Source organism: Microtus pennsylvanicus, chromosome 1 (genome assembly GCF_037038515.1).
Source record: "Microtus pennsylvanicus isolate mMicPen1 chromosome 1, mMicPen1.hap1, whole genome shotgun sequence".
NCBI classification, from domain to species: Eukaryota; Metazoa; Chordata; class Mammalia; order Rodentia; family Cricetidae; genus Microtus; species Microtus pennsylvanicus.
Window position 1 is genome coordinate 62,903,316 of NC_134579.1, and position 24,914 is coordinate 62,928,229.

General features: G+C 42.5%; 1 protein-coding gene across 2 annotated transcripts in view; it reads left to right on the forward strand.

Annotated features, from left to right (window-relative positions):
• The first annotated feature begins 2,887 nt into the window (after positions 1 to 2,887).
• Positions 2,888 to 24,914, forward strand: part of Pak2 (p21 (RAC1) activated kinase 2) — a 64,154-nt gene continuing 42,127 nt past the window's right edge. The window contains exon 1 of one of the 2 annotated variants that reach the window (XM_075967079.1): positions 2,888 to 3,021. The gene's annotated coding sequence lies outside the window, so the exon portion shown is untranslated. Of the gene's footprint in view, positions 3,022 to 14,606; positions 14,693 to 24,914 lie in introns of those variants that run through there. The other variant, XM_075967089.1, reaches the window with a different exon arrangement.

Sequence of the window (24,914 nt, forward strand, 5' to 3'; positions counted from 1 at the left end):
GTGTGGTCCTTTTTGTTTCAGGCCAAGAGAAGGGATACTGCTGTCTTGTTCATTATGTCCCAGTGTTTGTTCCACTTTTATCATTTATCTGTCTTAAAGATTGGTGTTAGGCTCTTTTGGATGCAGAGAACAGAAAACAACTCAACCAGGGTGGTGCTAGGCCTGTGTATTATTACACATCCTAGTTGTTCAGCTAATTGTTTTGGAGAATGCTACATGGTAGGAATTAGAATGACCCTTTGCAGCCCTAATGACTTGGAATATAGGGAATTTAAGGACTGTTCTAGGGAAGCTACTTATTTTGATAGCCCATGTTCAGTGCTAATTATATGGAAACGGAATCAGAGTAAAGTGACGAACGTCCATCTCTCAGACATGCGTCCTGTGTTGCCAGCAGGCGGCTGAATGCAGGCTTGGGTAGACTACAAGAGAGTAAAGTGGTGTGCACTGAGTATGCCGTCAGAATCGGCCTAAGCAGTGAGCGTATAGTTACTCATTTATTGTTCCTTTACCTTAGCCCCCCCCCCCTCGGGTGTCATACAGCTTATCTGGTCTCCCACTCACTATGTAACCCTTGAACTCCTTATCTTTCTCCTGCCTCCCAAGTGCTGGGATTTCCAGCTGGCACCACTATGCCTGGCATGAATTACATCTTTTCTCAATCTCTGTTGCTAATGTTTCTGTTTTAGTTTGATGATTCAGCTACATGTACATTTCTAAGTTATTTCTCTCAGTACTTTCGGGCATTTCCTCCATTACAGACTGGCACCCATGGTTGCTTTGGTCAGGCTCACCTGTTACAGCCCAGGCTGACTCAGATTCACAGGTGTGACGCACTATGTGCAGCTAAGAAATCTGGTGTGGGTTCAGTGGTGGAGCTCATCTGTGGAGAACTGTCTTTCTTCAGTTTTCCCCCGGTTGCTGTATCTTTGGTATTCTGCAGCTCCACCGCTCTCTCCTAAGCAGCTATCAAAACCCTAGAGATTTCCAAGGAAAGTTGGTATCTTTTAACCCCAGCAGACATGGCTTCGTTCACTCTGCTTTTCTCCTTGTTTGGGGCTGAGCCTGTGCCTTGGAGAGCTACCACCAGAGAGAGGCATTCTTCGCTAGTGACAAGGATCTCACTTGATTATTTTATTTTTTGGGAGGGGGCAGGAGTGCAGGTGTGGAAGTCAGAGTTCCTACCCTGTGTGTCCTGGGGATCACACTCAGGTGGAGTCTAGAGGCAAGTACCTTTACCTGCTGAGCTATCTAGCTGTTCCCTTTCTTTTTTCTTTCCTTTTTCTGTTTAGCTAAGTCTTTATGCGTGATCCAGAGTAGTGTTGAACATTCCTGCCTCAGCCTCCCAAATGCTGATAGGCATGCACCATCGAACCTGACAGTCTCATGAGCTTAAAGGGTAAACCAGTAGGTAACATTACTTCTCTGCTTAAAATTGTTTAATGGCTCCTGGAAGTAAAGGACACATTTCTTACCGCATCAGTCCTGTCTGCTGCCAAGTTTGTTTGGCTATTTTGTTTGGGTTTTTTTTTTTTTTTTTTTTTTTTTTTTTGGTTTTTCGAGACAGGGTTTCTCTGTAGCCTGTCCTGGAACTAGCTCTTGTAGACCAGGCTGGCCTCGAACTCACAGAGATCCGCCCGCCTCTGCCTCCCGAGTGCTGGGATTAAAGGCCACCACCACCGCCCGGCCGTTGTTTGTTTTTTGAGACGGGGTCTTGTACTCAAGCTCCTCCTCTTTCCTCAGCCACCCTTGTGCTGGGATTGCCTCTTTGCTCCGTCATATCTGTTGTGCTCTAGGATTTCCTCATAAACCCGTCTTGCACCAGACTGCAACTATACAGGTCTCCTTACGTTCTAGTGAGCCTAACCTTCAGTGGCTGAGTCATCTCTCCACCCCTACATGGAGCTGAGGACTGAGCCTAGGGCCTTGCGCTGGAGCTTGCACTCTACCTCTGGGCCATGTGGGTGTTCTTAACCAACACGGCATTCCTTTTCCTTCCTGCCTGTAATCCTTTCCTCTGGGTGTTTCTGGCTTTCTCTTTCTGTTTTCACTTTAAATATCACCTTCTCTGTCCAAAGTAATCTCCCTCAATTTTTTCCTTGTAACAGATATAAATGCTTTATTTTGTTTTCATTATTTATGTTTTACAAAGACTATGTAAAACATGTCCATCCCTGAATCCATGGTACCTAAAGGTGTCCTTTATATGCATTATACACTGACATAATTGTAGAATAAGAATACATAAATTAGATCTGGCAGTGGTGGCACACGCTCTTAATCCCAGCACTCAGGAGGCAGACTCAAGCGGATCATTCCAGGAGAGGTTCCACAGCTACAGAGAGTTTCGGTCTCGAAAAACAAAACAAAAAGTTACATAAATTAATTCCTCCGTTGATAAAATACAAAGGTATTTGTTTGCAAAGAGGGGGGACCTAATTTAGCAGCATTATCTGGTCTAATTTGTAGGTTTATAAAAAAGCAAAGTGGTAAATGGATAAATGCTCAGAAACAAAAATCTTGTATACGCAAACATATAGAGATCAGATGTTCTCCGTCAGCATCTTCAGACAATGCAGAATGCTGAATTAAATGAGGGACAATTTTTCTCTAATCCCAGAACGACATCCCCGCTCACCCTCCCGTCAGCAGACGACTGGACTACGGTTCCCAGCAGCCCTGTGCGAGCCCGCCCCTCGGGAGTGACGCCACCGGCGAGGGCGGGTCTGTGCTCTGGCCCCGCCCCTCGCCCCGCCGACGCCCTCCCCCAGGGTTGTGGCCACGCGCAGCGGCTGCAGTTGTTCCGCTTCCCCCCCGGCCCGGGCCGTCGCCATTGCCGAAGGCTCCTGCCCTCCCCTCCCTGGCCCAAGGGGCTCCGCGCCTCACGGCCTCGGTAGCGACGGCCGCGCCCCGAGCCGCTCCCCTCTGCCCTGCCCTCCTCCCTCTCTGCCGCCCAGTGCAGCGTTCGCCCGCGTCGTCCCGGCAGCCCGCCCCGGGTCGGGTGGAGACCTTCCCTCTCTGGTAAGTGCGGACGCTCTCGCCCGGGCCGGGCCGCCGCCCTCCTCCCGCCTCCGCGGCCTGGGCCCAGCGGCCCGGGACACAGGCACCTGCGAGCGGGCCCTCGGTTCCGGGCGGTGGCTCATTGTCTGCTCCCGGACTCTCAGCCTCGGCCGAGAGGAAGCTCGCGGGGCTGCGCGTACCTGGCTGTACCCGGCCGTCCTCGCCCTGCTCTACCGCGGCGCTGCACCGGACGGCCCGGGTTTGTTCCAGGATGTTCCCTCCTTTACCAGCTGCGTTCGCGGCAGCCTTGTGGCTCCGGATTCCTGTCGCGAGCCCCTTAGGTTCCGTCTGTGAGCTCTTCCTCATTCTCCACATCAGGAGAAAGTTTTTGCAGGGCTCCGGGAGCCTCCGCTTAAGAACAGAACTTAAGGATCTTCTCGTAGTTTTTGCTTGATCTTCAGCCAGGAGGTGAATGTTTGCTTCTTAAGGTTAACTTGGGTTGAGGTTGGCTTTTCACCATGTTTGGCTGTCTGAAACACGCGCGCCCTCACTCACAAATACGTTGCCGCAAATAACTTAGTGGGCTCAACCTTTCGTTTTAGAGATCAGTCATCCAAGACAGAAGTGTATAAAACAGTTGCCATTGTGGCTTGATGGGAGATTCTCCCCATCCTTTATCTTAATTTTAATAGGGCTAGGTAGAGGGGAGAGATTTGTTTCCTCTTTGATAAATAACCAACTCCTGTTTGCGGCCAGGTTCTTCTTTACAAGTGACCTATAAGTTTTCTATCTTTTAATTTCTAATCTTTTAAAAAAATGACAACCAGACCGGTTAGGCCCAAACCTAGACTACCCAGGACGAACTGTGTTTTGGATGAAGGTTGTGCGCGTCACGTTTTCCCCCCCGCTGTGCTTGACTCTTCCGCTCTTATAAGTAGGCAGGATATTGAAATAAATACACAAGAATTTGCTCCGGAGATTTTTTTTGGTAGAGTTATCCAAAAGAATAGCATGAATAAAATTAGGTTGGGATGAAGGCAGTGAATTGTAATTTTTAAAGCAGGTTAGGGCATGTCAACTTTGTCAGAAGCCCTGTGGCATTTGTAGAACATTCTTGCCCAGCTCTTCAGTGTGTGTGTGTGTGTGTGTGTGTGTGTGTGTGTGTGTGTGTGTGTGAGAGAGAGAGAGAGAGAGAGAGAGAGAGAGAGAGAGAGAGAGAGAGAGAGAGAGAGAGAGTGAGTTTAAGGGGAAGGCCTTTTCATTGCTTTTACACCCATCCTCTGCCCTTTTTCTAGGCGGCCTCATTCCTGCTCAGGCTGGCCTGGCACTTCCTAGGAGTCTCAGCCTTATGTGCTAGGATTACACATGTGAGCTAACATACTTGGCAGCCCCTGCTTTTAAATCTTTCTAGAGATTAATTAGCCAGGAACACTATTGTACATTTACGTCATGGAAACTGAACTTTGCTTTGGTAGGTAGGTAGGTAGGTAGGTACTGAATCTCATGTTGTTGCTTAGGTAGATGCTCATTTTAAAGTAACTTTTGGATTTTGGTAAAGAGGTTGACCTGATTCAGAGTGTTTTGTTTTCCCTAAACCGTCTATCATTACTTTTCCCTCTGCTGGGCTGTGGGGACACGGCCCAGTACTTCAGTCCTGTCATTCCTTGGTACTGTCAGTTGTTCTTACGCTAATGACATGTCTTGCCGTGAGAGGTTTAGATGTAGAAATGCCAGGGAATGAAAAAGTACCTTGAGGTCACCTTCTGCTATTTCTTTTCTTTCTTTTTTTTAAAACCCCTTATACTGCATTGAACCAAAGCCCTCCCTCTGATGCTAGGTAACCACTCTATCGCTGAGCTCTAACCCAGCCCTCTTTAACTTTTGAAACAATCTCACTTAGTTTTCCAGGCTGGTCTTGAACTCGTTCTCGACCAGGCAAGTCTTGAACTGGTGTTCTTCCTGTCTCAGCCTTCCTAGTATCTGGGATTGTAAACCTGCACCAGAAGAATGACTCATTTCTTTCCAAAAGCAGGTGTCTGTTTAATTTTCTTTTGAGACTGGCTCTTTTCATGATACCCTGACTTGTTTCAAACTCCTGGCTCCTAGTAACTGAGATCACAGGTATGCGTACCATTGTGGTGAGCAAGGAGACACTTAAAAAAAAAATAAATTCTTGGGTATTTCACTTCTCTTGGGGCCATGATTCCAAGTTTACCCTCAGAGAGAAAGATTGATTCTTCTGAATTTTGTGTTACATGATACCAACACTGCAAATCTAAATTCATGAAGTACAGTTTTTAGTTGATGTATGTCTGATAAAGGAGTGGGAGTTCTTGTGTTTCTTTGATCTTTATGATAGGCAGGTTTCCAAGTAGACACGATGAGGGTAGTTTATATTTCAGTTCAATTACATGTTTTAAGTGAAGGAACTTAGAACTTGTTCTGGTTAGCTAAAGATAAACTTTGAATTATACTTTCACAGAAGTCAAGAGCTTTTATAAGAAGTCAAATATAAAACAAGTAGGTATGGTTGAATCCTTACTATTTTTGTCATTAATGATTATTACAGTAGTAATATTCAGTATACATTTCCTTTGGCTTTCTGAGTTTTGTTTTTGGGTTAAATTGGACTTTGGTTCAAGTCTTGAGATTAAATCAGGTCTTTTCCTGTTTTGAGTGCTTCTAGTTACAGAATTAGCTGATTCTTATTTAATGAGAGGAAGGTTGTTGTTTGTAAATTGTGCTTCTGAGTTCTTGTATCCTTTATGTTCAATGTTTTGTCTGCTTGCATGTCTGTGAGTGTGTCAGAAGTCTGAGCTGCCATGTAAGTGCTGGGAATTGAACCTGGGTCTTCTGGAAGAGCAGTCGGTACTCTTACCTGAGTCATCTCTCCAGCCCCTCCTTTTTACTTTTTTAAGGAATTGTTCTTTATGTATGTGTGTTTTTGCCTTCATGTGTATATGCAACATGTGGATGCCCATGAAGGCTAGTATAGAGCGTCTGATCCCTGGAACTGGAATTACAGACAGTTGTGAGCTGCCATATGGGTGATAATTGAACACTAGTCTTCTGGAAGGGCACTCAGTGGTTTTTACCGCTGAGCCATCTCTCCAGTCCCCCATGGCTAACAGTTTTGTTTAATAAGAAGTTAGAAGTAAGCATTTGTTCAGGGTGTGTATTTTTTAGTTGATTTAAATTCTTTTGTTTAGTGCTTCTTGGACAGAGTCTCCAAGTATAGTCTGATTGACCCGAGTGCTTGGGTTATAGGTTGAGCTACCACGGCCAATTTACCTTTATTTTTAAAGTGGGGGTGGAGCCCTTGTGTGTTGATTTCCATATCAATACATACAGTGGTACCTGTCTCTTTAACAGTTATGAGTTACCCCGTTATATGGTACTCTATCTGCTCATTATGGTTTTCTGGTGGAGTGGGGAGAGTCTTAATGACTATCCCTGTTGTGTATTTTCACACAATTCCCAGCAATCACATGGTGGCTCACAACCATCTGTAATGAGATCTGGTGCCCTATTCTGACCAGCCAGGGAATGTAGGCAGAACACTGTATACATAATAAACCTTTTTTTTTAAACTTTCTTCAATGTATGTTTTCTCATCTATATTTCTTTATCTAATGGGTATTTATTTTGCCTGTGTTGTAAAATCTTGCCTATTTCACTTTTTACTAAATAAAATCTATTTTATTTTGAACTTTTAGTCGTAATTATTTATATGTGTACATGTATATATGTATTTATATGTGGTTTGAATGAAAGTGCCCCACCTCATGTTTGAATGCTTTTTTTTTTATTTCAATGACAAATGTATAATAACGTGTTGAAGAAACACACACAATCGTTTCCTATACAATCAAAATTATTTGTGCTGGCCTGGCATGGTGGTACAGTTCTTTAATCCTGGCACTTGGGAGGCAGAAGCAGGCCTGGTCTACACAGTGAGTTCCTGTGTAGTCAGGGGTACATAGAGTGGCCCTGTCTCGAAAATTATAAAGCAAACCAAAAGAATTGTCTGTTCTTTCTATTCATTCCTCTTGAGCTCAAACCTTTGGGTGAGCTCGGGCCCTCGGACTACTGAGTCATGTCTTGGTTCTGTCTGCCATATGTTCCAGGTGATCCTCTTGTCTCTGCTTCCTGGCTCACTGTAGCATGCCCACACACAGCGTATAGCTCTTGTGATTCTGAGGTCAAACTCAGGTCATCAGGTTTCCATGGCAAGTGCGTGCTTTTACATATTGAGGTATCGTCTCAGCTCAGGGTCTTGTTTTCAGTTTTTTCATTGTGGTATGAAATATACCTAAGAATGCTTGCCATCTTAACGGTTTCTAAATTTACGGTGCCATGGCATTGCATTTCTTCACTGTGCTGCACGGCAGCACTACCACCCCACTCTGTAGCTCTTTTCATCTTGTAAAACTAAAAGTCTGTGCCTACTAATGAGTAATTCCTTGCTTTACATCCAGTCTCCATGATTCTGACTGCATGTATAAGTTAATTGTACCTTTGTCTTATTTCACCTAGCCTAATATGCTCAGTGATCATCCATGTTGTGGCATGTGTTAGTGTACCCTTCCTTTTATGGTTGAATACTTCGTTCTGTGTATTACCATAATTTGCTTAACCAAAAGAGTCAAAGAACATTGAATGATGCTATATAGATATCAATATAGACAGATATTTCTTCAAGAATGTCATTTTCTCCAGAACAAACTGCTGGCTTGTATGGCAACTACTTTTACTTTTTTAAAATTCATTTTTATTTTATGTGCGGTGGTGTTTTGCATGCATATATGTCTCTTGTGAGGGTGTAAGATCCCCTGGAACTGGAGCCACAGACAGTTGTTAGATGCCATGTGGGTGCTGGGAATTGAACCTGGGTCCTCTGGAAGAACTTAACTGTTGAGCCACCTCTCAAGTTCTACTTTAAATTTTTTGAGGAGTCACTAAACTTTTCCATGGTGGCTGTATTGTTTGACTGTTTTACCAGCAGTACACAGAGTCTTCAGTTTCTCCACATCCTTGCCAGTCTTAGTTTTCTGTTTTTTTTTTTAAACAGTAGCCATCTTACTGTGTATGAAATATCTGATTGTAGTTTTGATTACATTTGTGTGCTAGTTGTCACTTAGTATCTTTGGAGGAATAGCTCAGGTTCTTACAGGTCAGTTTTCTGAGGATATAACTTTTCTGCTGATGGGGTTAAAGAACTGGATTGGGTAGTGATATATTTAGTTGCATGAGAAACTTTGTACTGTTTTTCAAAGCTGCGTTTTCTTGCATTCCACTCCCTGCTAGCATGTGGTCGATTTAGCTTTTCTAAAACGTGTAGTAGCAGTATATGCTTAGTTATTGTCTTTTAAAATCTCATAATGATGTGTAATATTAAACATCTTTTTTTTTTTTTTTTTTTTTTTTTTTGGTTTTTCGAGACAGGGTTTCTCTGTGGCTTTGGAGCCTGTCCTGGAACTAGCTCTGTAGACCAGGCTGGTCTCGAACTCACAGAGATCCGCCTGCCTCTGCCTCCCGAGTGCTGGGATTAAAGGCGTGCGCCACCATCGCCCGGCTTAAACATCTTTTTATAAGTCATTTATATGTCATCTTTGAAGAAGTGTCTCATTAGGTTTTTTTTTTTTCTTTTCTTTCTTTTTTTTTTTTTTGGTCAAAATTTCTCTGTGTAGCTCTGGGGGTCCCAGAACCAGTTCTGTAGACAGAACTGGCCTTGAACTCTCAGAGATTCACCTGCCTCTTCATCGTCTCTGCGTCCCAAGTGCTAGGATTAAAGGTGTGCTCTGCCACCACCTGGCTGTTTTGTCCATTCTTACTAGAGTTGTCATTTTCCTATTGCTGGGTTATGAGTTCTTTCTATTTCATATAATAGTCTTTTATATCGTGAACATCTTTTTTGTCTTCTAGCTGATGGCTTTATGATGTGTTTGGATGCGAGAGTGTTTGGTGACTGTTCTTCACTACTTGATCCTTTTTACTGATTGTGTGTTATCAGTAAAATAACTATCCTATTTAATATTTTTGTATGAAATGTTTATTTTTGGTATTTATTTCTGTGGTGGGGCACAGATGTATCAGAGGACACCTTGCAGAGTTCTCCCCTTGCGGGTTCAATGGATGAAACTCAGATGGTTAGGCTCGCCATCAGGTGCCTTACCCATCTCGCCAGTCCTTCTGTTTGCTGTTTGAGGAGTCTCAAGCAGCCCAAGCTAATCTAGAACTCACTGTAACCGAGGATGATCTTGAACTCCTGATTGATCTTCCTGCCTAACCCCTTACAGCCATCCGCCTAAGTGCTGGAATAACTGGCGTTACAAGTGTGTGCAATTCTGCCAGGCTACCTTAGTGTTGCCTTAGGAGCGGTGGGGCTGCGTCCCCAGCACCCGGCCGCCCGCCCGGCTAGCTTTACCCGAAATAATTACACGGAAACTGTAATTCTTTTAAACACCGCTTGGCCCATTTCTATCTAGCCTCTTCTAGGCTAGCTCTCGCACCTGGACTAGCCCATTTCTAATAATCTGCTGTAGCCCACAAGCTGGTTTACCAGGAATGATCTTAACCTGCGTCTGCCTGGAGTGGAAGAATCATGGCGACTCCTTGACTCAGTTTCTTTCTCCCAGCCCTCCGCTCCGCTTACTCCACCCACCTAAGGGTGGGCCTATCAAATGGGCCTAGCAGTTTCTTTATTGCTTAACCAATGAAATCAACAGATTGATATATGACACTCCCACATCACCTTAGATTTTTTGTTTTGTTTTGTTTTTTTGTTTTTTTGAGACAGGGTTTCTCTGTGGTTTTGGAGCCTGTCCTGGAACTAGATCTTGTAGACCAGGCTGGTCTCGAACTCACAGAGATCCGCCTGCCTCTGCCTCCCGAGTGCTGGGATTAAAGGCGTGCGCCACCACCGCCCGGCTATCACCTTAGATTTTTGTCTTAAAATCTTATCTGTGTCTTTTTGGCTCAATAGATTAATTAATCTTTGTCTTCCTTTCCATTTTGGTTTTGTTATCTCCTTTAAATTGCTTGTAGTCTGGCGTGGTAGTACGCACGCCTATAATCCCAGCACGTGGGAGACTGAGGCAAGAAGATGGAAAGTTGAAACCTAGCCTTGGTTACATATTCATACGAAAGACCTGTGTACAGTTTATCTTTGTTTTATTCAAAAATGGGTTTTTTAAAAATTTCGGCTGGAAAGATGACTCAGAGGTTAAGAGCACTGGCTGCTCTTCCAGAGGTCCTGAGTTCAATTCCCAGCACCCACGTGGTGGTTTACAGTCATCTATTATAGGATCTGGTGCCCTCTTCTGGTATGCAGGCAATGCAGGCAGAACACTGTATATATAATAAATAAACAAGCCTGTAAAAAATTTTATGCTTTATTGTAGTAGATGATTAATGATTGGTTTCTAATGTTTGCTTTACTTAAAGATTGCCTGCTTAATTATTGTCAGAAGGTTTTTATTTTTAAACTTTTATTGAACCTATGTACTGTGAAGCTATCTTAACTATCTTAACGTTTTTTATGGTACAAAAAGGTTTCTTATAAGGCATGTGCCAGGCATTGGTGGCACATGCCTTTAATCCAGCACTTGGGAGGCAGAGGCAGGTAGATCACTGTGAGTTCGAGGCCAGCTTGGTCTACAGAGCAAGTGCCAGGACTACACAGAGAAACCCTGTCTCAAAAATAACAAAAAAGGCATATGTGGTAGTGCACGCCTTTAATTTTAGCACTCAGGAGGCTGAGGCAGGAGGAGTTTGAAACCATCTGGACTATGAGCTCCATATCACCAGGGCTACATAATACACCTGTCTAAAAGGAAAAAAGTTGCAAAATAAATGCGACCAAAATATCTAATAATTTACATTGTCACCAGTGCTAACTACAGACCTCTGTCCTACCTTTCCTGTCTGAATTGGTGTAGGGAAGGGGTTTTTCTCTGGTTCCCCAGCTCTCAGCTTGACAAGGAAATGAACACCTCTCCTAGTGCATGAACCATGTTGTCATCTGTTTTTACTCTTTGCTCTTTTGGGGGACTGCCACGCAGCTCCCAAACAAATCACACAGTGAAACTTACTCTTTCTTATAAATGCCTGGCCTTAGATTCCCCCCCCCCCCCGGCTTTTCTTAACTTTAAATTATCCCATCTACCTTTTGCCTCTGGGCTTTTATCTTTCTCTATTTCTGTTTATCTTTTCTTTCTTTCTTATGCTGTGTCTGGCTGTATAGCTGGGTACTGGCCCCAGAGTTCTCCTCTCTTCCTTTTCTCCTTCCTTGATTTTTTTTTCTCTCTGTTTCTCCTTCTGTTTATTCTCTGTCTGTCAGCCCCACCTATTCTTTCTCCTGCTTTGCTACTGGTCATTCAGCTCTTTATTAGACTAATGAGGTGTTTTAGACAGGCAGTGTAACACAGCTTCACAGAGTTAAACAAATGCAACCTACAAGAATGCAACACATCTTTTCATCATTAAACAAATGTTCCACAGCATAAGCAAGTGTAACACATCTTAAAATAATATTGTATGACAGTCATCTATAAAGTTCCCTTTTCAAAACTGCCAGGTTGAGTTGCCTCCCCCATCCCCACCGACCCCAGCACTTTTCCTGTATCATTTGCTTGTTATTTTTTATTGTTTTATTTATTTATTTTTTCAAGACAGGATATCTCTGTGTAGCCCTGGCTGTCCTAGAACTCACTCTGTAGACCAGGCTGTCCTTGAACACACAGAGATCCTCAGGCCTCTGGCTCCCAGTGCTGGAAATTAAAAGCTTAAGGCACCACTCCTGGCTTTCTTTGTATTTTAATTACATTTATGATTTCGTGTTGGGCCACATTTATAACTACAGGTTGAACTCGCAGCATTTTGCAGGCAGGGAGTTGAGACGAGGGTGTCTGGTTCCAAAGATGGGGGGGGAGCAAGATTTTTAGTTTCCAGAGGGGTTGGTTCCCCTGGGCTGGACAAGTCAGTCTCTACTCAGGAATTCTTATCTGCTCCCATCCTTTTAAGATGCCTCCTGTGGTGACCACACAGGAGGCTGTTGGAGCTGTGGAGGCTGCTGCTGTGGGGAGGGGAAGGTTGGTGACCTGCTGGGAGCTGGCACCAGTTTCACAGGGGTGATTCTTTTCTTTTTTTTTTTTTTTTTTTTTTTTTGGTTTTTCGAGACAGGGTTTCTCCGTAGCTTTTTGGTTCCTGTCCTGGAACTAGCTCTTGTAGACCAGGCTGGCCTCGAACTCACAGAGATCCGCCTGCCTCTGCCTCCCGAGTGCTGGGATTAAAGGCACAGGGGTGATTCTTTTTTTAAAAAATATTTATTTATTTATTATGTATACAATATTCTGTCTGTGTGTATGCCTGCAGGCCAGAAGAGGGCACCAGACCCCATTACAGATGGTTGTGAGCCACCATGTGGTTGCTGGGAATTGAACTCAGGACCTTTGGAAGAGCAGGCAATGCTCTTAACCTCTGAGCCATCTCTCCAGCCCCAGGGAGTGATTTTTAAACACTAGGTACACTCCCAATATTGGACAGCTGTCACTGTCATCCTCTCCAGAACGTGCCTCTTCTCCAAGAGCACTCACTTCCTGAAACACTAGCCAGTCTGCCTAGTGATCGTCCTCTGATAACCTATGTCCCATCTCTGCTTTCTGCCTCTGAATTTGCCGCTTTTTGGATGTTTTATAAAAGTAGAATCATACAATGCTTGTTCTTCTGTGGTTGACTTATTTTAGGGTACCATAAAGTCTTCAGGGTTCATCACATTGTGAAAAGTACCAAATTTCACTAATTCATTTACCAATGTTTTATGTTTTGAATTTGTAAAGTATATTTTGTTTCCTTTGGTCTCAGGTGTTTGAAATGAATGAGTTCTATAAAATACACTGGATTGAATGAATATTGGTGTCTAATTTCCCCACCCTCTTTTTAAACATCAAAAGCAGAACCATACTTTATAGGAAAAGTTCTGGTCCTTTTCTCCCTGGTAATTTAAATCTTTTGTTTTGTTTTTTGTTTCTGTTTTTTCATTCAGGGTTTCTCTGTGTAGCCCTTGCTGTTCTGGAACTCATTCTGTAAACCAAGAATTCTGTAAATCAAACTCAGATCTGCCTGCCTCTGCCTCCCAAGCCCTAGGATTAAAGGTATGTGCCACTGTACCCAGCTGATATCTAAATCTTAATTTGTCAGTCTAAAAATTCTGAATTCAGCCACACTTTTAACTTTTATTTTTCATGTTTTGCTGATAATTATATTCTGTGAAAGTAGATTCAGGTTTTCCCTTTAAGGGTGGCCATGTGCAAGTCAGCATGCATTGCAGGAGCACTTGGAGGCCTCTTGCAGCATTGCTGACCTCGGGACTTGTGTTAGTAATGTCTGGTGTCATCTCTACTTATCCTTTTGCCTTGGGTCGTCTTTGGCTCCCTCCTGGTATTCCTTGTGTCCAAAGGTAGGATCCCCTGCTCCTTCCTTCCTTCCATTTTGACAGCTTATGTCTTGTAAATAAAAGTTCAGTGGTGTTACCTGAAACATGACTTGACGTTTCATTTCCATAAATACCTCTGATTACTTGTGTTTAGGTTGTCCTGTTTTCTTCCTTGCATACGTCCGTCATTATTAGGCTGGCTCACTATCCTGTCCTCTCTGTGAGCTACTCAGATGTTTGCTGTGTTTACCTCTGACATCAGCTTTATTTCTCTTATTATACTATCATATCATAATTCTTTTATATATATTTTTAAATGTACTCTAGTACATTTTATTTATTTTTTTAAAAAAATATTTATTTATTTATTTATATATACAATGTTCTGTCTGTGTGTATTGCAGGCCAGAAGAGGGCACCAGACCTCATTACAGATGGTTGTGAGACACCATGTGGTTGCTGGGAATTGAACTCAGGACCTTTGGAAGAGCAGGCAATGCTCTTAACCGCTGAGCCATCTCTCCAGCCCTCTAGTACATTTTAAATGATATTAAAATGTACCCTTTTCTTTTTAAATTATTCATATTTCATCTTGGTCTTTTATCCCCATATGTACCTGTTTCATGGAATTTACCAAACAGCGTTAGCTCCATGTTGAAGCATCTGCCTTTCCAGGCAGATTCTCCCTGTTTGCAATGATCTTTCCTTTTTGTTTTCTTAGCTTTATGATGGATTTTTTTTTTGGTTCATCATTGAGTAGTAACTTAATTATAGCGGATGTGCATTTGAAGAAATGTCTGTGAGCTGGGCGGTGGTGGTGCACACCTTTAATCCCAGTGCTTGGGAGACAGAAGGGGGATCTCTAAGTTTGAGGCCAGCCTGGTCTACAGAGTGATTTTCAGGACAGCCAGGGCTGCACAAAGAAACCCTGCCTCAGAAAACCAACCAACCAACCCAATAAATAATAAAAGGCCCAAGACCAACTATAATATGTAACATCAAGTTTTTTAAGACTTCAAGCAGTTATTTGAATTTTTTTTTTTAATTTTAATTATGTGTCTGTGTGTCTGTCTGCATGTGAGGTTGTACAATGCCCGTGAAGGCCAGAGACATTCCCAGAAACTGGAGTTACAGGCAATTGTGACCAACTTGACATGGGTGCTGGAACCAGACTCTGAGAGCAGTGTGAGCTCTTACCTCTGAACCTCCCTCCAGCCCCAAGACTTCAAATCTTTCATTCCAAATTATCGCTCACAGGTAAGGTTTTTAGAAGATTTGTTTGATTATTTAATCCCCGTCAGCTGAAGGGAAAACTCGTTCAGGAGCTATTGCTGCTCTTCCAGAGGACCTGGTCTGTCCAGATGTGGGACTCAGCACCCTCTTCTGGCCTCCCACACAGTGACAACATATAAATTAAAATCTTTTTTAAGGCTTTTTTTTCTCTCTGAAAACATGTGACTTTCTAGATTTGATGCTTGTTGTTATTAGAGTCCCCCCCCCCCCCGCACACACACTTTATAAGACTGCATACACTAAGCACATTTTGTACCCAGCCATATTTGGTTTGTGCGCCTGTATATATGTGTGTGTCAGAGAGAGAGAGAGTACCATGGCTTGTGTATGTTTGCATATGTGTGGAGACCACAGGCTGACATGGGGTGTCTTCCTTGGTCCCTCTCTGCCTTATCCAGTAAGTCAGAGTCTTTAGCTGAACTCACAGCTGGCCAGTAGTAGTAGCTTACTCTGGTAAACTAGCTTGCTCCTAGGATCTTCCAGTGTGTCCACCTGCTTGGGAATGGGGTTTCCAGCAGGCCAGCAGTTCCACCTGGCATTTATGTGAGTTCTAGAGGTCTGGACTCTGGTCCTCATTCTTGCACAGTACTTGAACCACTGAGCCATCTCTCCAGCCTTATTCTGGATTTTTAAGACATAGTACACTCCAGGTTTAGTAGACCAACCCTGTAAGCCTAACACTCCAGAGACTGAAGTGAGAGATGGGGGGGGGGGGTTCCAGTCTCAAAAGAAAGAGGAAAGGGAAGACATAATGATCCTTAGTCAGCCCAGTCTTTACCCTCATCCTTTAGTAAAAAGTACTTTGTTTAGACTCTGAGCATGACTTTAATAGGAAAGAAGCATGTTGTCCTAATTTGCACCTCTTTGCTATTGAGTGAAACTGTGCTTCTCATGTGTTTACTGTCCCCTTTGTCCTCTGCTTTGTGTGTGTGTTGTCGTTATTTTTTCCTTTCCCATTTTTGATTGCCATTTAGTGGTTGTGACCAAACTTATGGAAACCTATATTTCTAGTATTTAGTCCATGCTTTAGTTTTTAGTAATCTTTGTTGCTCGCCTGTTCTCTTTGAGAGCATTTTCCTGGCCATGACACTTCATTGCTGGTCATGTTTTTTTCTATGAGTATGGTGCTTGGTTGGAGACAAATGAAGAAAGAAAGAATCAGTATGGATTGCCACAATTCTCTATACTTGCTGTCTCCTCTGAATACCTGGCAAACTGCTTCTTTAGTTTCAAAAGCCACCTGGCTAATAATGCGTAGAACCAGGAGTCTTTTCCCCACCATGTCTCACTGGCTCTTCATAGCCTTGCCTTGTTGCAGTATGGTACTATTTTCCCAAACCCCTTGAAAGGCTTTTATGCAGTGAGCCAATACAATGCAATATTTCTAAAGTTGCTAACTGCCTTGTGAGGGGTAGTCTCTGGGAATCTGAGAGTGAAAAGTAAACTTGGATAATTGGAAGCAATGATTAAATCATAGGCTAGAGTGATTTGAGAAATCTGTTTTGGAAGTCGCAGGAAGTTTGGAAATTGAAAATTAGAGCAAGGTATGGAAACTTAATGATTTTTTTAAAATCATCTTCTAAAATATTAGTTTCCTTTTTTTGTTTGTGTGTGTTTTTTTTGTTTTGTTTTGTTTTTTTTGAGACAGTGTTTCTCTGTGGCTTTGGAGCCTGTCCTGGAACTAGCTCTGTAGACCAGGCTGGTCTCGAACTCACAGAGATCCACCTGCCTCTGCCTCCCTAGTGCTGGGATTAAAGGCGTGCGCCACCATCGCCCGGCTTGGAACTAGCTCTTGTAGACCAGGCTGGCCTCGAACTCACAGAGATCCACCTGCCTCTGCCTCTCAAGTACTGGGGTTAAAGGTGTGTGCCACTACCGCCTGGCTGAAATGTTAATTCCTTAAAAATGAAAAAAAAAGAAACAAAATTTTTAGCATTATTTTATGTGCATTGGTGTGAGGGTGTCAGGTCCCCTGGAACTGGAGTTACAGATAGTTGTGAGCTGCCATGTAGGTGCTGGGAACTGAACCCAGGCTCTCTGGAAGGACAGCTAGTGCTCTTTCCCACCGAGCCATCTCTCCAGCTTTTTTACTTTTTTTTTACTTTAATTATTTTTGTCACTAGGTGGAATTTTTACTAGAAGAATAGTCTAGATAAACAGATGTCTGGCATACCACCCTCCAAATATGCTCAAGTACATTCTGTCCAAAAAACTTTGACAGCCTGGCATGGTGGTGCACATCTTTAATCCTAGGATTTAGGAAGCAGAGACTGATGAATCTCTGTGAGTTCAAAGACAGCCAGAGCTATATCATGAGCTCTTGTCTCAGAAAGCAAAAACAAAGCAACGGCATAAAATACAGAATAATGTTGGGTCCAGTGGGGTCACGCAAAGATGGGGACAGACCACCAAAGTCTAATAGACCAGAAGCAAACTTTATTCCAGAAACCAGAATCCAGGAAAAAAATAAAATAAAAAAATCTCTATGGAGCACAAAAAGCTTATCAGCTGAGACCACAGCCAGAAATGGTTTGTGTAAAGCTGTGGCCAAGGCCAGTTTCTAAACCCACCTTTTTATAGTAGGGGCACCAAGCATTAGGTCTGAACAAAGGAATTGTTATAATCTCGAGGTAAAACTCAGATACAGATTGCCTTACTTTACAATCTCCATTAACAGTTTTTTAGTTAAACTAGTGTTTGCACTTAATCTTTCTTGGTACTTCCAGATAGTGTTTACTGAAGCTGTGCTCTCCCCTTTGCTGCTGCCAGTTTCACATACAGGGATAATGCATAACCCAGAGGTCATATATCTATTACTAAAAGTTGACTCAGCTCATATACTAGACTAGCTCTAGTTTGCAGAGAGATGCTTTGGTCTTGTAAATAGAGCTATGGGTTGTAAAGCAGAGTAACTCACTGTTAATAGTTAATCCTTAAGATATCGAGAAAGCTGCTGACAGTCTATTCTCATTCTCCTAGGCTTACAACTTATTTATTTCTACGTTCCTGTTTCTGGAATCTACATTTTTATATTCTTATTCTTGAACCCTTCAGATAAAATCATGAAAACAATTCTTTCTGAGAACATAACAAAATCTATATAAATGGTTTTGTCGTTTTTTAAAGTAGATGCACTCAAAAGCTGTGTGCACTTAAATACTAAAATAAATCGGGCATGGTGGCACACACCTTTAATCCCAGCAGTTGGGAGGCAGAAGCAGGCAGATCTCTGTAAGTGTGAGGCCAGCCTGTTTATGTAGTGAGTTTCAGGACAGGGTATAGCACACTCCTACCACTGTTGTGCCTCATGTTGTCTTTCAGACAGGTGTAGCTGAGATTGCCCTTGAGTTCTGATCCCTGTCTCCACTTTCCAGATGCTAGAGTTACAGACATATGCCACCACTACTGACTTGATTGGTCATCTTAATTCTTGCCAATATTGACATTATAAAGTGATATCTGCTGGTGGCCTTATTTACATTACTATAGTATCTGAGGTTGGTCATATTCACATGCTGTTTGCTTATTATTTATTTAGATTTTTATTAAGATTTATTATAATAATCACTTGTTCAGAAAGGATGGTATATACCGCCACCCTCCTGAAATGGGGGAGTTTTCTGGCTCCCATTTTTATATATTTTCTATGTCTGCGTGAGTTCCTGCATGTATGTGTGAGTACCATGTGTATGCCTGATAACTCAGAAGGTAAGAAGAGAGAGGTATTGAATCCCTGGAACTGCACTCACAGGTAGTCCTGAGCTGCCAGGTGGGTGCTGGGTGTCAACTAGGTCCCTGCAAGTGTTCTTAATTGCTGAGCCATCTCTCCAGCCCCATTTGCTTTCATATTTAGTTTGAAGTATTTTTTGATGCTATACCTATAAGGTAAAGTTGAGCTCTTTCTTTGCCTGGATCCCTCTAAGAGAGGCTAAGGGTTTATGTGACTACCGTATTAGGAAGTACATTCCCAGAGAACAGAAGTGTGAGGAAATGGAAGTGGAGCCTGGAAGGAGTCGTCGCCAAAGGGAAATCTAACCATAGGCTTCTTGCATTGTCCCATCCAGACAGGGTGAGAATGGAGTGGTCCACCCACAGTTAATCCCCCGTGCCACCAGATTGCATATGTTTGGGTACCACATAACATATCCGTGTTGTGAAGTGTTATCATGTTGTCCTGAATGAAAAAGTTGACCTCATCCAAAAGCTGTTTGCTGGGGTAGTAGTAGTTTGAGAAGATATGTCCAGAGGCTCTGAAAAGCAGCAGGTAATACAATATCAGAAACTGATTGTGTAATATAAAATTACAAAATATTTTCCTATTAGGTATTTGTGTATTATGTATGTGTGTATAATTATTCTTCCAAAACATCCTTACTGTTTCGTGGGCTTTTCGTCTTCCGTATAAATTTTAGAATTGGTGTCCCATTGTTTCACAAAGGCTTCTTGGAATTGATGATGATGATTGTAATGAATCTATAGATCAGTTTGAAGAAAGTCTGCATCTTTACAATTTTGAGTAAATTCATAAACATTATTATCTTTCCCCATAACAACAGACCTCTGGGCATGTCTGAGGGAGTGTCTAGATTGTGGGACAAGCCACCTTTCCATGGGCTGGGTGGGACAGACTGAATAAAAAGTAGAAAGGAGCTAAGAACTAGCATTTCCCCTGCCTGCTTCCTGAGTGGGCTAGAGTGTGGCCAGCAGCCTCATGTTCCCACCACCACGCCTTCCCTACCAAGATGGACCGTGCACTCAAACTGTGAGCCAAAATAATAAGGCTTTCTTTTGTAAGTCATTTTTGTTACATATTTTACTACAGCAACAAGAAACGTCACTGATGAAACTTCAAAATACTTCGTCCACATCTGCCTTCTCCCCAACCCTACTCTTTGTGAAAGAGTAGGCAATACAGAGTATTATTCAACTTACTTAGTGATTGAACAGAGTCTAAAAGTAAAGGTTGACTTTGTTTTCAAGATACAACTTGAATGGCAGCTGTCCGTTTAAATTTGCTAGCATTATTTATTTGAAAAACATTTTCAGATTTTATTTAATACCTTGCTGGGTACTTGTAGTTAATTGAAAAACATTACGTCAGACGTGGTGGTACACGTATAATCCAACATTCTGTAGGCTGAGGAAGACAAACTTCAAGTCTACCCTGGACTATGTAGGGACCCTCTGTTCCTCCCTCTGCAAACCTATAAAATTAGTGTCTCCTCACAAAGGATAGAGTTCAGGAGAGGATGTAAGATACATCAAATCAGGTAATGATAGTGGCAGTGTCAAAATCTAGTCAGTATGTTTAATACACAGTGCAGAAAACTCCTATTGTAGGTGCTACTGTCTGACTGTGTAAAGATGAGAGTTAGCAGTCACTGCTCACAGTCAATTTTGTTGAGCCACACACATTTCAGTTCAGCATCCACATGGCAGCTCACAATCAACTGTCTGTAACTTCAGACTCAGGGGATTTGATGCCTTCCTCTGACTTCCACCAGCACTAGACTTGTATGTGTGCAGACAAACACTCATACACAGAAAATAAATCTTAAGAAGTAGCTGTGGCCAAGCACACCTGTAATCCCAGCAGTTGGAAGATAGAAGTTGAAAGTTACCAGGCATGATGGCATATGCCTTTAATCCCTGCATTTGACGTCGGGAGCTGCATGGTGAGACTCTGTTTCAAAAAAGCTTAAAATTATCCTCCATAAATAGCAAGTTTGGAGGCCAGCCTGGTCTACATCAGACCTGTTGCCAAATGTGTATATTCTTAGGTATTAGTTGATAGTTGTTAAAGCTCATTTCTCCTGAAGAAGTTTTGTATTGTTTTTTGACTCCCCAGAGCATGCTACCAAATGAAGCTGTATCCCACAGAATGAGTTTAGACCATTAAAATGTATTTAGAGCTGGGAATGGTGATTCATTCCTGTAACCTTAGTGTACACTAAGGATCACAGGTTCAAGGCCAGCCCTAACTACACAGCAAGCAAAGGTACATGTGTGGGTGGGTTGGGGGGGTGAGCTGTTAGGATTTCTCGGTGGTTTTGTTTGCTCCCTTTCACTATGATGAGGCTTGCTAGTTAAGGTATTTTCATTTCCTGCCCAAAGAGATTTATTTTGATTTGTGCCTGTAGAATACAGCTTTTTAGATCCTAGCTTTATGTGAAAGGGACTTCCATTAAAGTTTTCAAACTCAGGCATACTGGTTTTGTTGCCTGTCCCTTCTGATGCCATCAAAGTAGAAGTTTTTGGTAGGTTTAATCAAGCATTGAGAATAATGGCTTAGTCTCTCGAGTAACTTTGCTTTGTTTCTGGACTTAATAAAATCGTCTCTCATCTATTTACTAATATCATTTGTGCACTATAAAAACTTTCCTTTTTACACTCATTTGTGTATGCATGTATGGAGGTCATACATGGTGTGGATTCTGGAGATAGAACTAGGCCATTGTGCTCAGCAGAAAGTATCTTTGCCAACTGAGCCATCCCCCAGGCCCCATGAGTTAAAATCTTTTCATCAGTTACCCAAACTTGTATTTATATGAATTTGATGCAATTTGATTTCCCTTTTTTCTTCTCTGCCTTGCCTCTTTGCTATGGAGCTTTGCCATATTAACCTGGCATTTGACTGGTGTTCTCATCAGGTGGACGCCTGCTTCCTCTGTTTGGAAGCCTCTGTGTGTGGCAGCACTGTAGGTAGTTTGGGTGTGTTTTCATCTGTACTTACGCTCTCAGAGGTTCTTAACGTTTGGGGTACGATGATACCAGCTTACGGCGAGAGTGTTAGAGTTCTGCTTAGTGTTGCTACATTAATAAGTTACTGAAAATATATAAAATTTAAGTATGAAATTTGAATTAGAATTCCACTTTCTTACCATGTTTTCTGGTGATGCGTTTTTCCCTTGCTGTGCCACAGTCTATCCCAGTAGATTATAATAAATTAATTTCTGCTGGTTAGACTGACTGGTTCCAGACACCACTTCTTTATTTCTGCCGTGTATTTAACTACCCCTGGTCTTCTTCAGTACACAATTGAGTAATTGTTTGTGTTTGAGGCTCGTCACAGTTAAACAATGGGCCTGTTAAAAAGTACAGTGTGTTTTGGGCGCACTTTTTGTTTCGCCTACTTGTTTGTCACTGAAAAGTAGCAAAAAGTGAACAGTCAAGAGCGACACTACTTACTTGCTTTTTTTTTTTCATATGTTTTTGAGTAGTGGTAGAACAGAATATAGGGCACATTATCAGTTTATCATGGAATTTGTTTTAGCTTGGTTTGATTTTGAGACAGGGTCTCATGTATCTCTGGCTGACTTCAACTCCTTATGCAGCCAAGGATGACTTTAAACTTCTCGCCTCCAACCTCCTTGTGGTAGGATGCATGCACCCCTTGTCTGGTTGTGTACAGTTCTGGGAGTTGTACCCAGAGCTTCATGCACACTGAACAAGCAGGCACTCTACTAGCTAAGCTGCATCTCCAGTCCCATAAGTTGGTTTTGTGTCTATTGTTCTTGCCTAAATATAAGATTAAAGAATTTTATCACATTATTAGGCACTTTTTAGGCACTTAACACTGTCAATAGAAGCAATACACAAAAAAGCTGCTTTGTAGAGAAGAGACTGAGGTCATAAGTCAGCTGTGAGGGACAAGTACGAAGGCTTTCAAAGGTAATCCTGTTAATATGGCATGCTTTATCTGTGTCTAATAAACTGCTGTGTGAGAAAATGACTCCTACTGTCAGGAAGGATAGACTTCGTCAGGGAATAGAAGAATATGGTCGACATGAGTCATTCAGCATTCCTGTCTAAGATATGCAAAGCCCTTGCCCTTTGGACTGAGTGAAATGTTGAAGAAGAAAATGACAAATCATGACTAATTGTCACAGTTGTAATTCAGTGCCAAAAGTCATCCAGTGCACCGTGTTAGCAAAGAGACAAGCATGAGGAAAGAGCTAGGATTCTTGGATTCTGGTAGTAGATCTGCTGCACAGAATAGATCTGTGTGCAGGTTTTAGGTAAGTCTCTTATTTTCTGGTAGGTTATTTCTTTGACCTATCAAATGTGTCAGATAATGTATGTCAAAGTAATACACCAGAACAAGTAACATTTGTGACATACTCTGAAAGAAATAAAAGCTGCAGGATTCAGAGGGAAATAATAATGTCTGCATCTCATTCTCAAATTATAGCTGCTTTTCTCCGAGTCATAGAAATTGAGCTAAATTGAAGAAGTAAAGATTATTTTAAATTTTATAGCCGGGCGGTGGTGGCGCACGCCTTTAATCCCAGCACTCGGGAGGCAGAGGCAGGCGGATCTCTGTGAGTTCGAGGCCAGCCTGGTCTACAAGAGCTAATTCCAGGACAGGAACCAAAAGCTACAGAGAAACCCTGTCTCGAAAAATCAAAAAAAAAAATTTTTTTATATGGATGCAGTTGGCCTCCTTTTATTGTAGATAAACGAAGGTTTCCTCACAAAAGATCAATATCCAATTACCATACAAAACTTTGTTTACTGAGGAGTTGTTTGTTTTCCTAACATGAATACTTTTATATCAGAATTTACATAAGGTAGGGATCTTTAGCTGCTGTAACTCACTCTTTTAATAAGACTAAAGAGCCAGTGAGATGGCTCAGCTTTCTCCAAGCCCGATGACCTGAGTCTGATCCTCAGGACCCACACAGTGAAAGGAGCAAATTCACTCCCTCAAGCAGAGAGAGGTAGGACTGGATAGATGGTTCTGTGGGTAAAGCACATGGCAAACTATCATCAGGACCCGAGTTTGGATCCCCAGCACCCATGTAGAGCCAGGCATGGTAACATATGTTCTCTGTGTTCCTACAACAAGATGAAGACAGAGACAGGAGAATTTCCCAGAAGCTCATGAGCCAGAAAGCCTGTCATACTGAGCAGTAAATGATTCAAAAGGTGGTGGAAAGCAAGGGCTCATACCTGAAGTTGCCCTGTGACCTCCACATGCATCCACGTGCACACTTTCAGGAAGATTAAAAAACAAAGGATACTGGAGAGGCAGCTCAGCAGTTATCCTCAAGAGGACCAAAACCGAGTTCAGTTATTAACCCTACATTTGGTGGCTCACAAACTCAGAGAATATCAACACAAGGGAATCAGATACCTGTTTGTCCTCCTCAGGCACCCACACACAGGCAAAATATACTCACACAAGCACACACACACAAGATAATTTAAATATAAATGTCGAATTCATAACTATACTTGAATGTAAATGAGGTTAGCTATGGGGGTGTGTCACCTATGTTTCTGAGCAGAGCATTACAAGGTGACAGATAGTCTTGGCATCGTAGCCACACTGATTCTTGGGCATGTTATACATTTACCTTTATCATTGTACTCAGATCAGTCAGGTTCCATGTGTCAGCTTTTCAGAGCCTGACTCCAGCATCCATAGCACACAATGCCCTGTGCTCCATTCTCCTTGCCTATCTCATTAGTTCACTTTGTCCCTTTAGACACTTGTACTTCCAAGTCACATATAGTCCCGATTTTCTTTATCCTCTTCATGGTTCCCTATGTCTGTGCTATAGTATAGCTCTGGAATAGTGCTGTAGTGAGCACTGGCCACTGGCCTTCTTGTCTCTGACATGCTGAATAGGAGTCTGTTGGTAAAACCATCAGTGATATAACTGGGTCTCAACAGAAGTTCTTGTTTTAGTTTTGGGAGAAGCCTCTATGGTCACTTTTTTAATTGTATTCTTTTTAAAAATAAATAAATTTTTTTTTTCATTTTACATACCAATCCCAGTTCCCACTCCCTCCCCTCCTCCCATTCCTTCCACCTTCCTCCCTCCCCGCTTCCGCTCCTCAGAGAGGGTAAGGCACATTACTTAGAGGAAGGACCAAGGCCCTCCCTACAAAGAGAATGGGTTCCAAAAAGCCAGTACAAGCAGTAGGGATAAGTCTCATGCCACTGCCAGTGGTCCTGCAGTCTGCCCCAGCCCTATAGCTGTCACCCACATTCAGAGGATCTAGTTTGGTCCTATGCTGGTTTCTTCCCTGCTCATCTGGAGTTGGGGAGTACCCATTAGCTCAGGCGAGCTGTTTCAGTGGGTGTCCCCATGATGGTCTTGACCTCTGCTCATGTTCTCACTCGTCCCACTCTTCGACCATGGTTGCTTTCATAATGACTGGACACTCCAACCAGTAA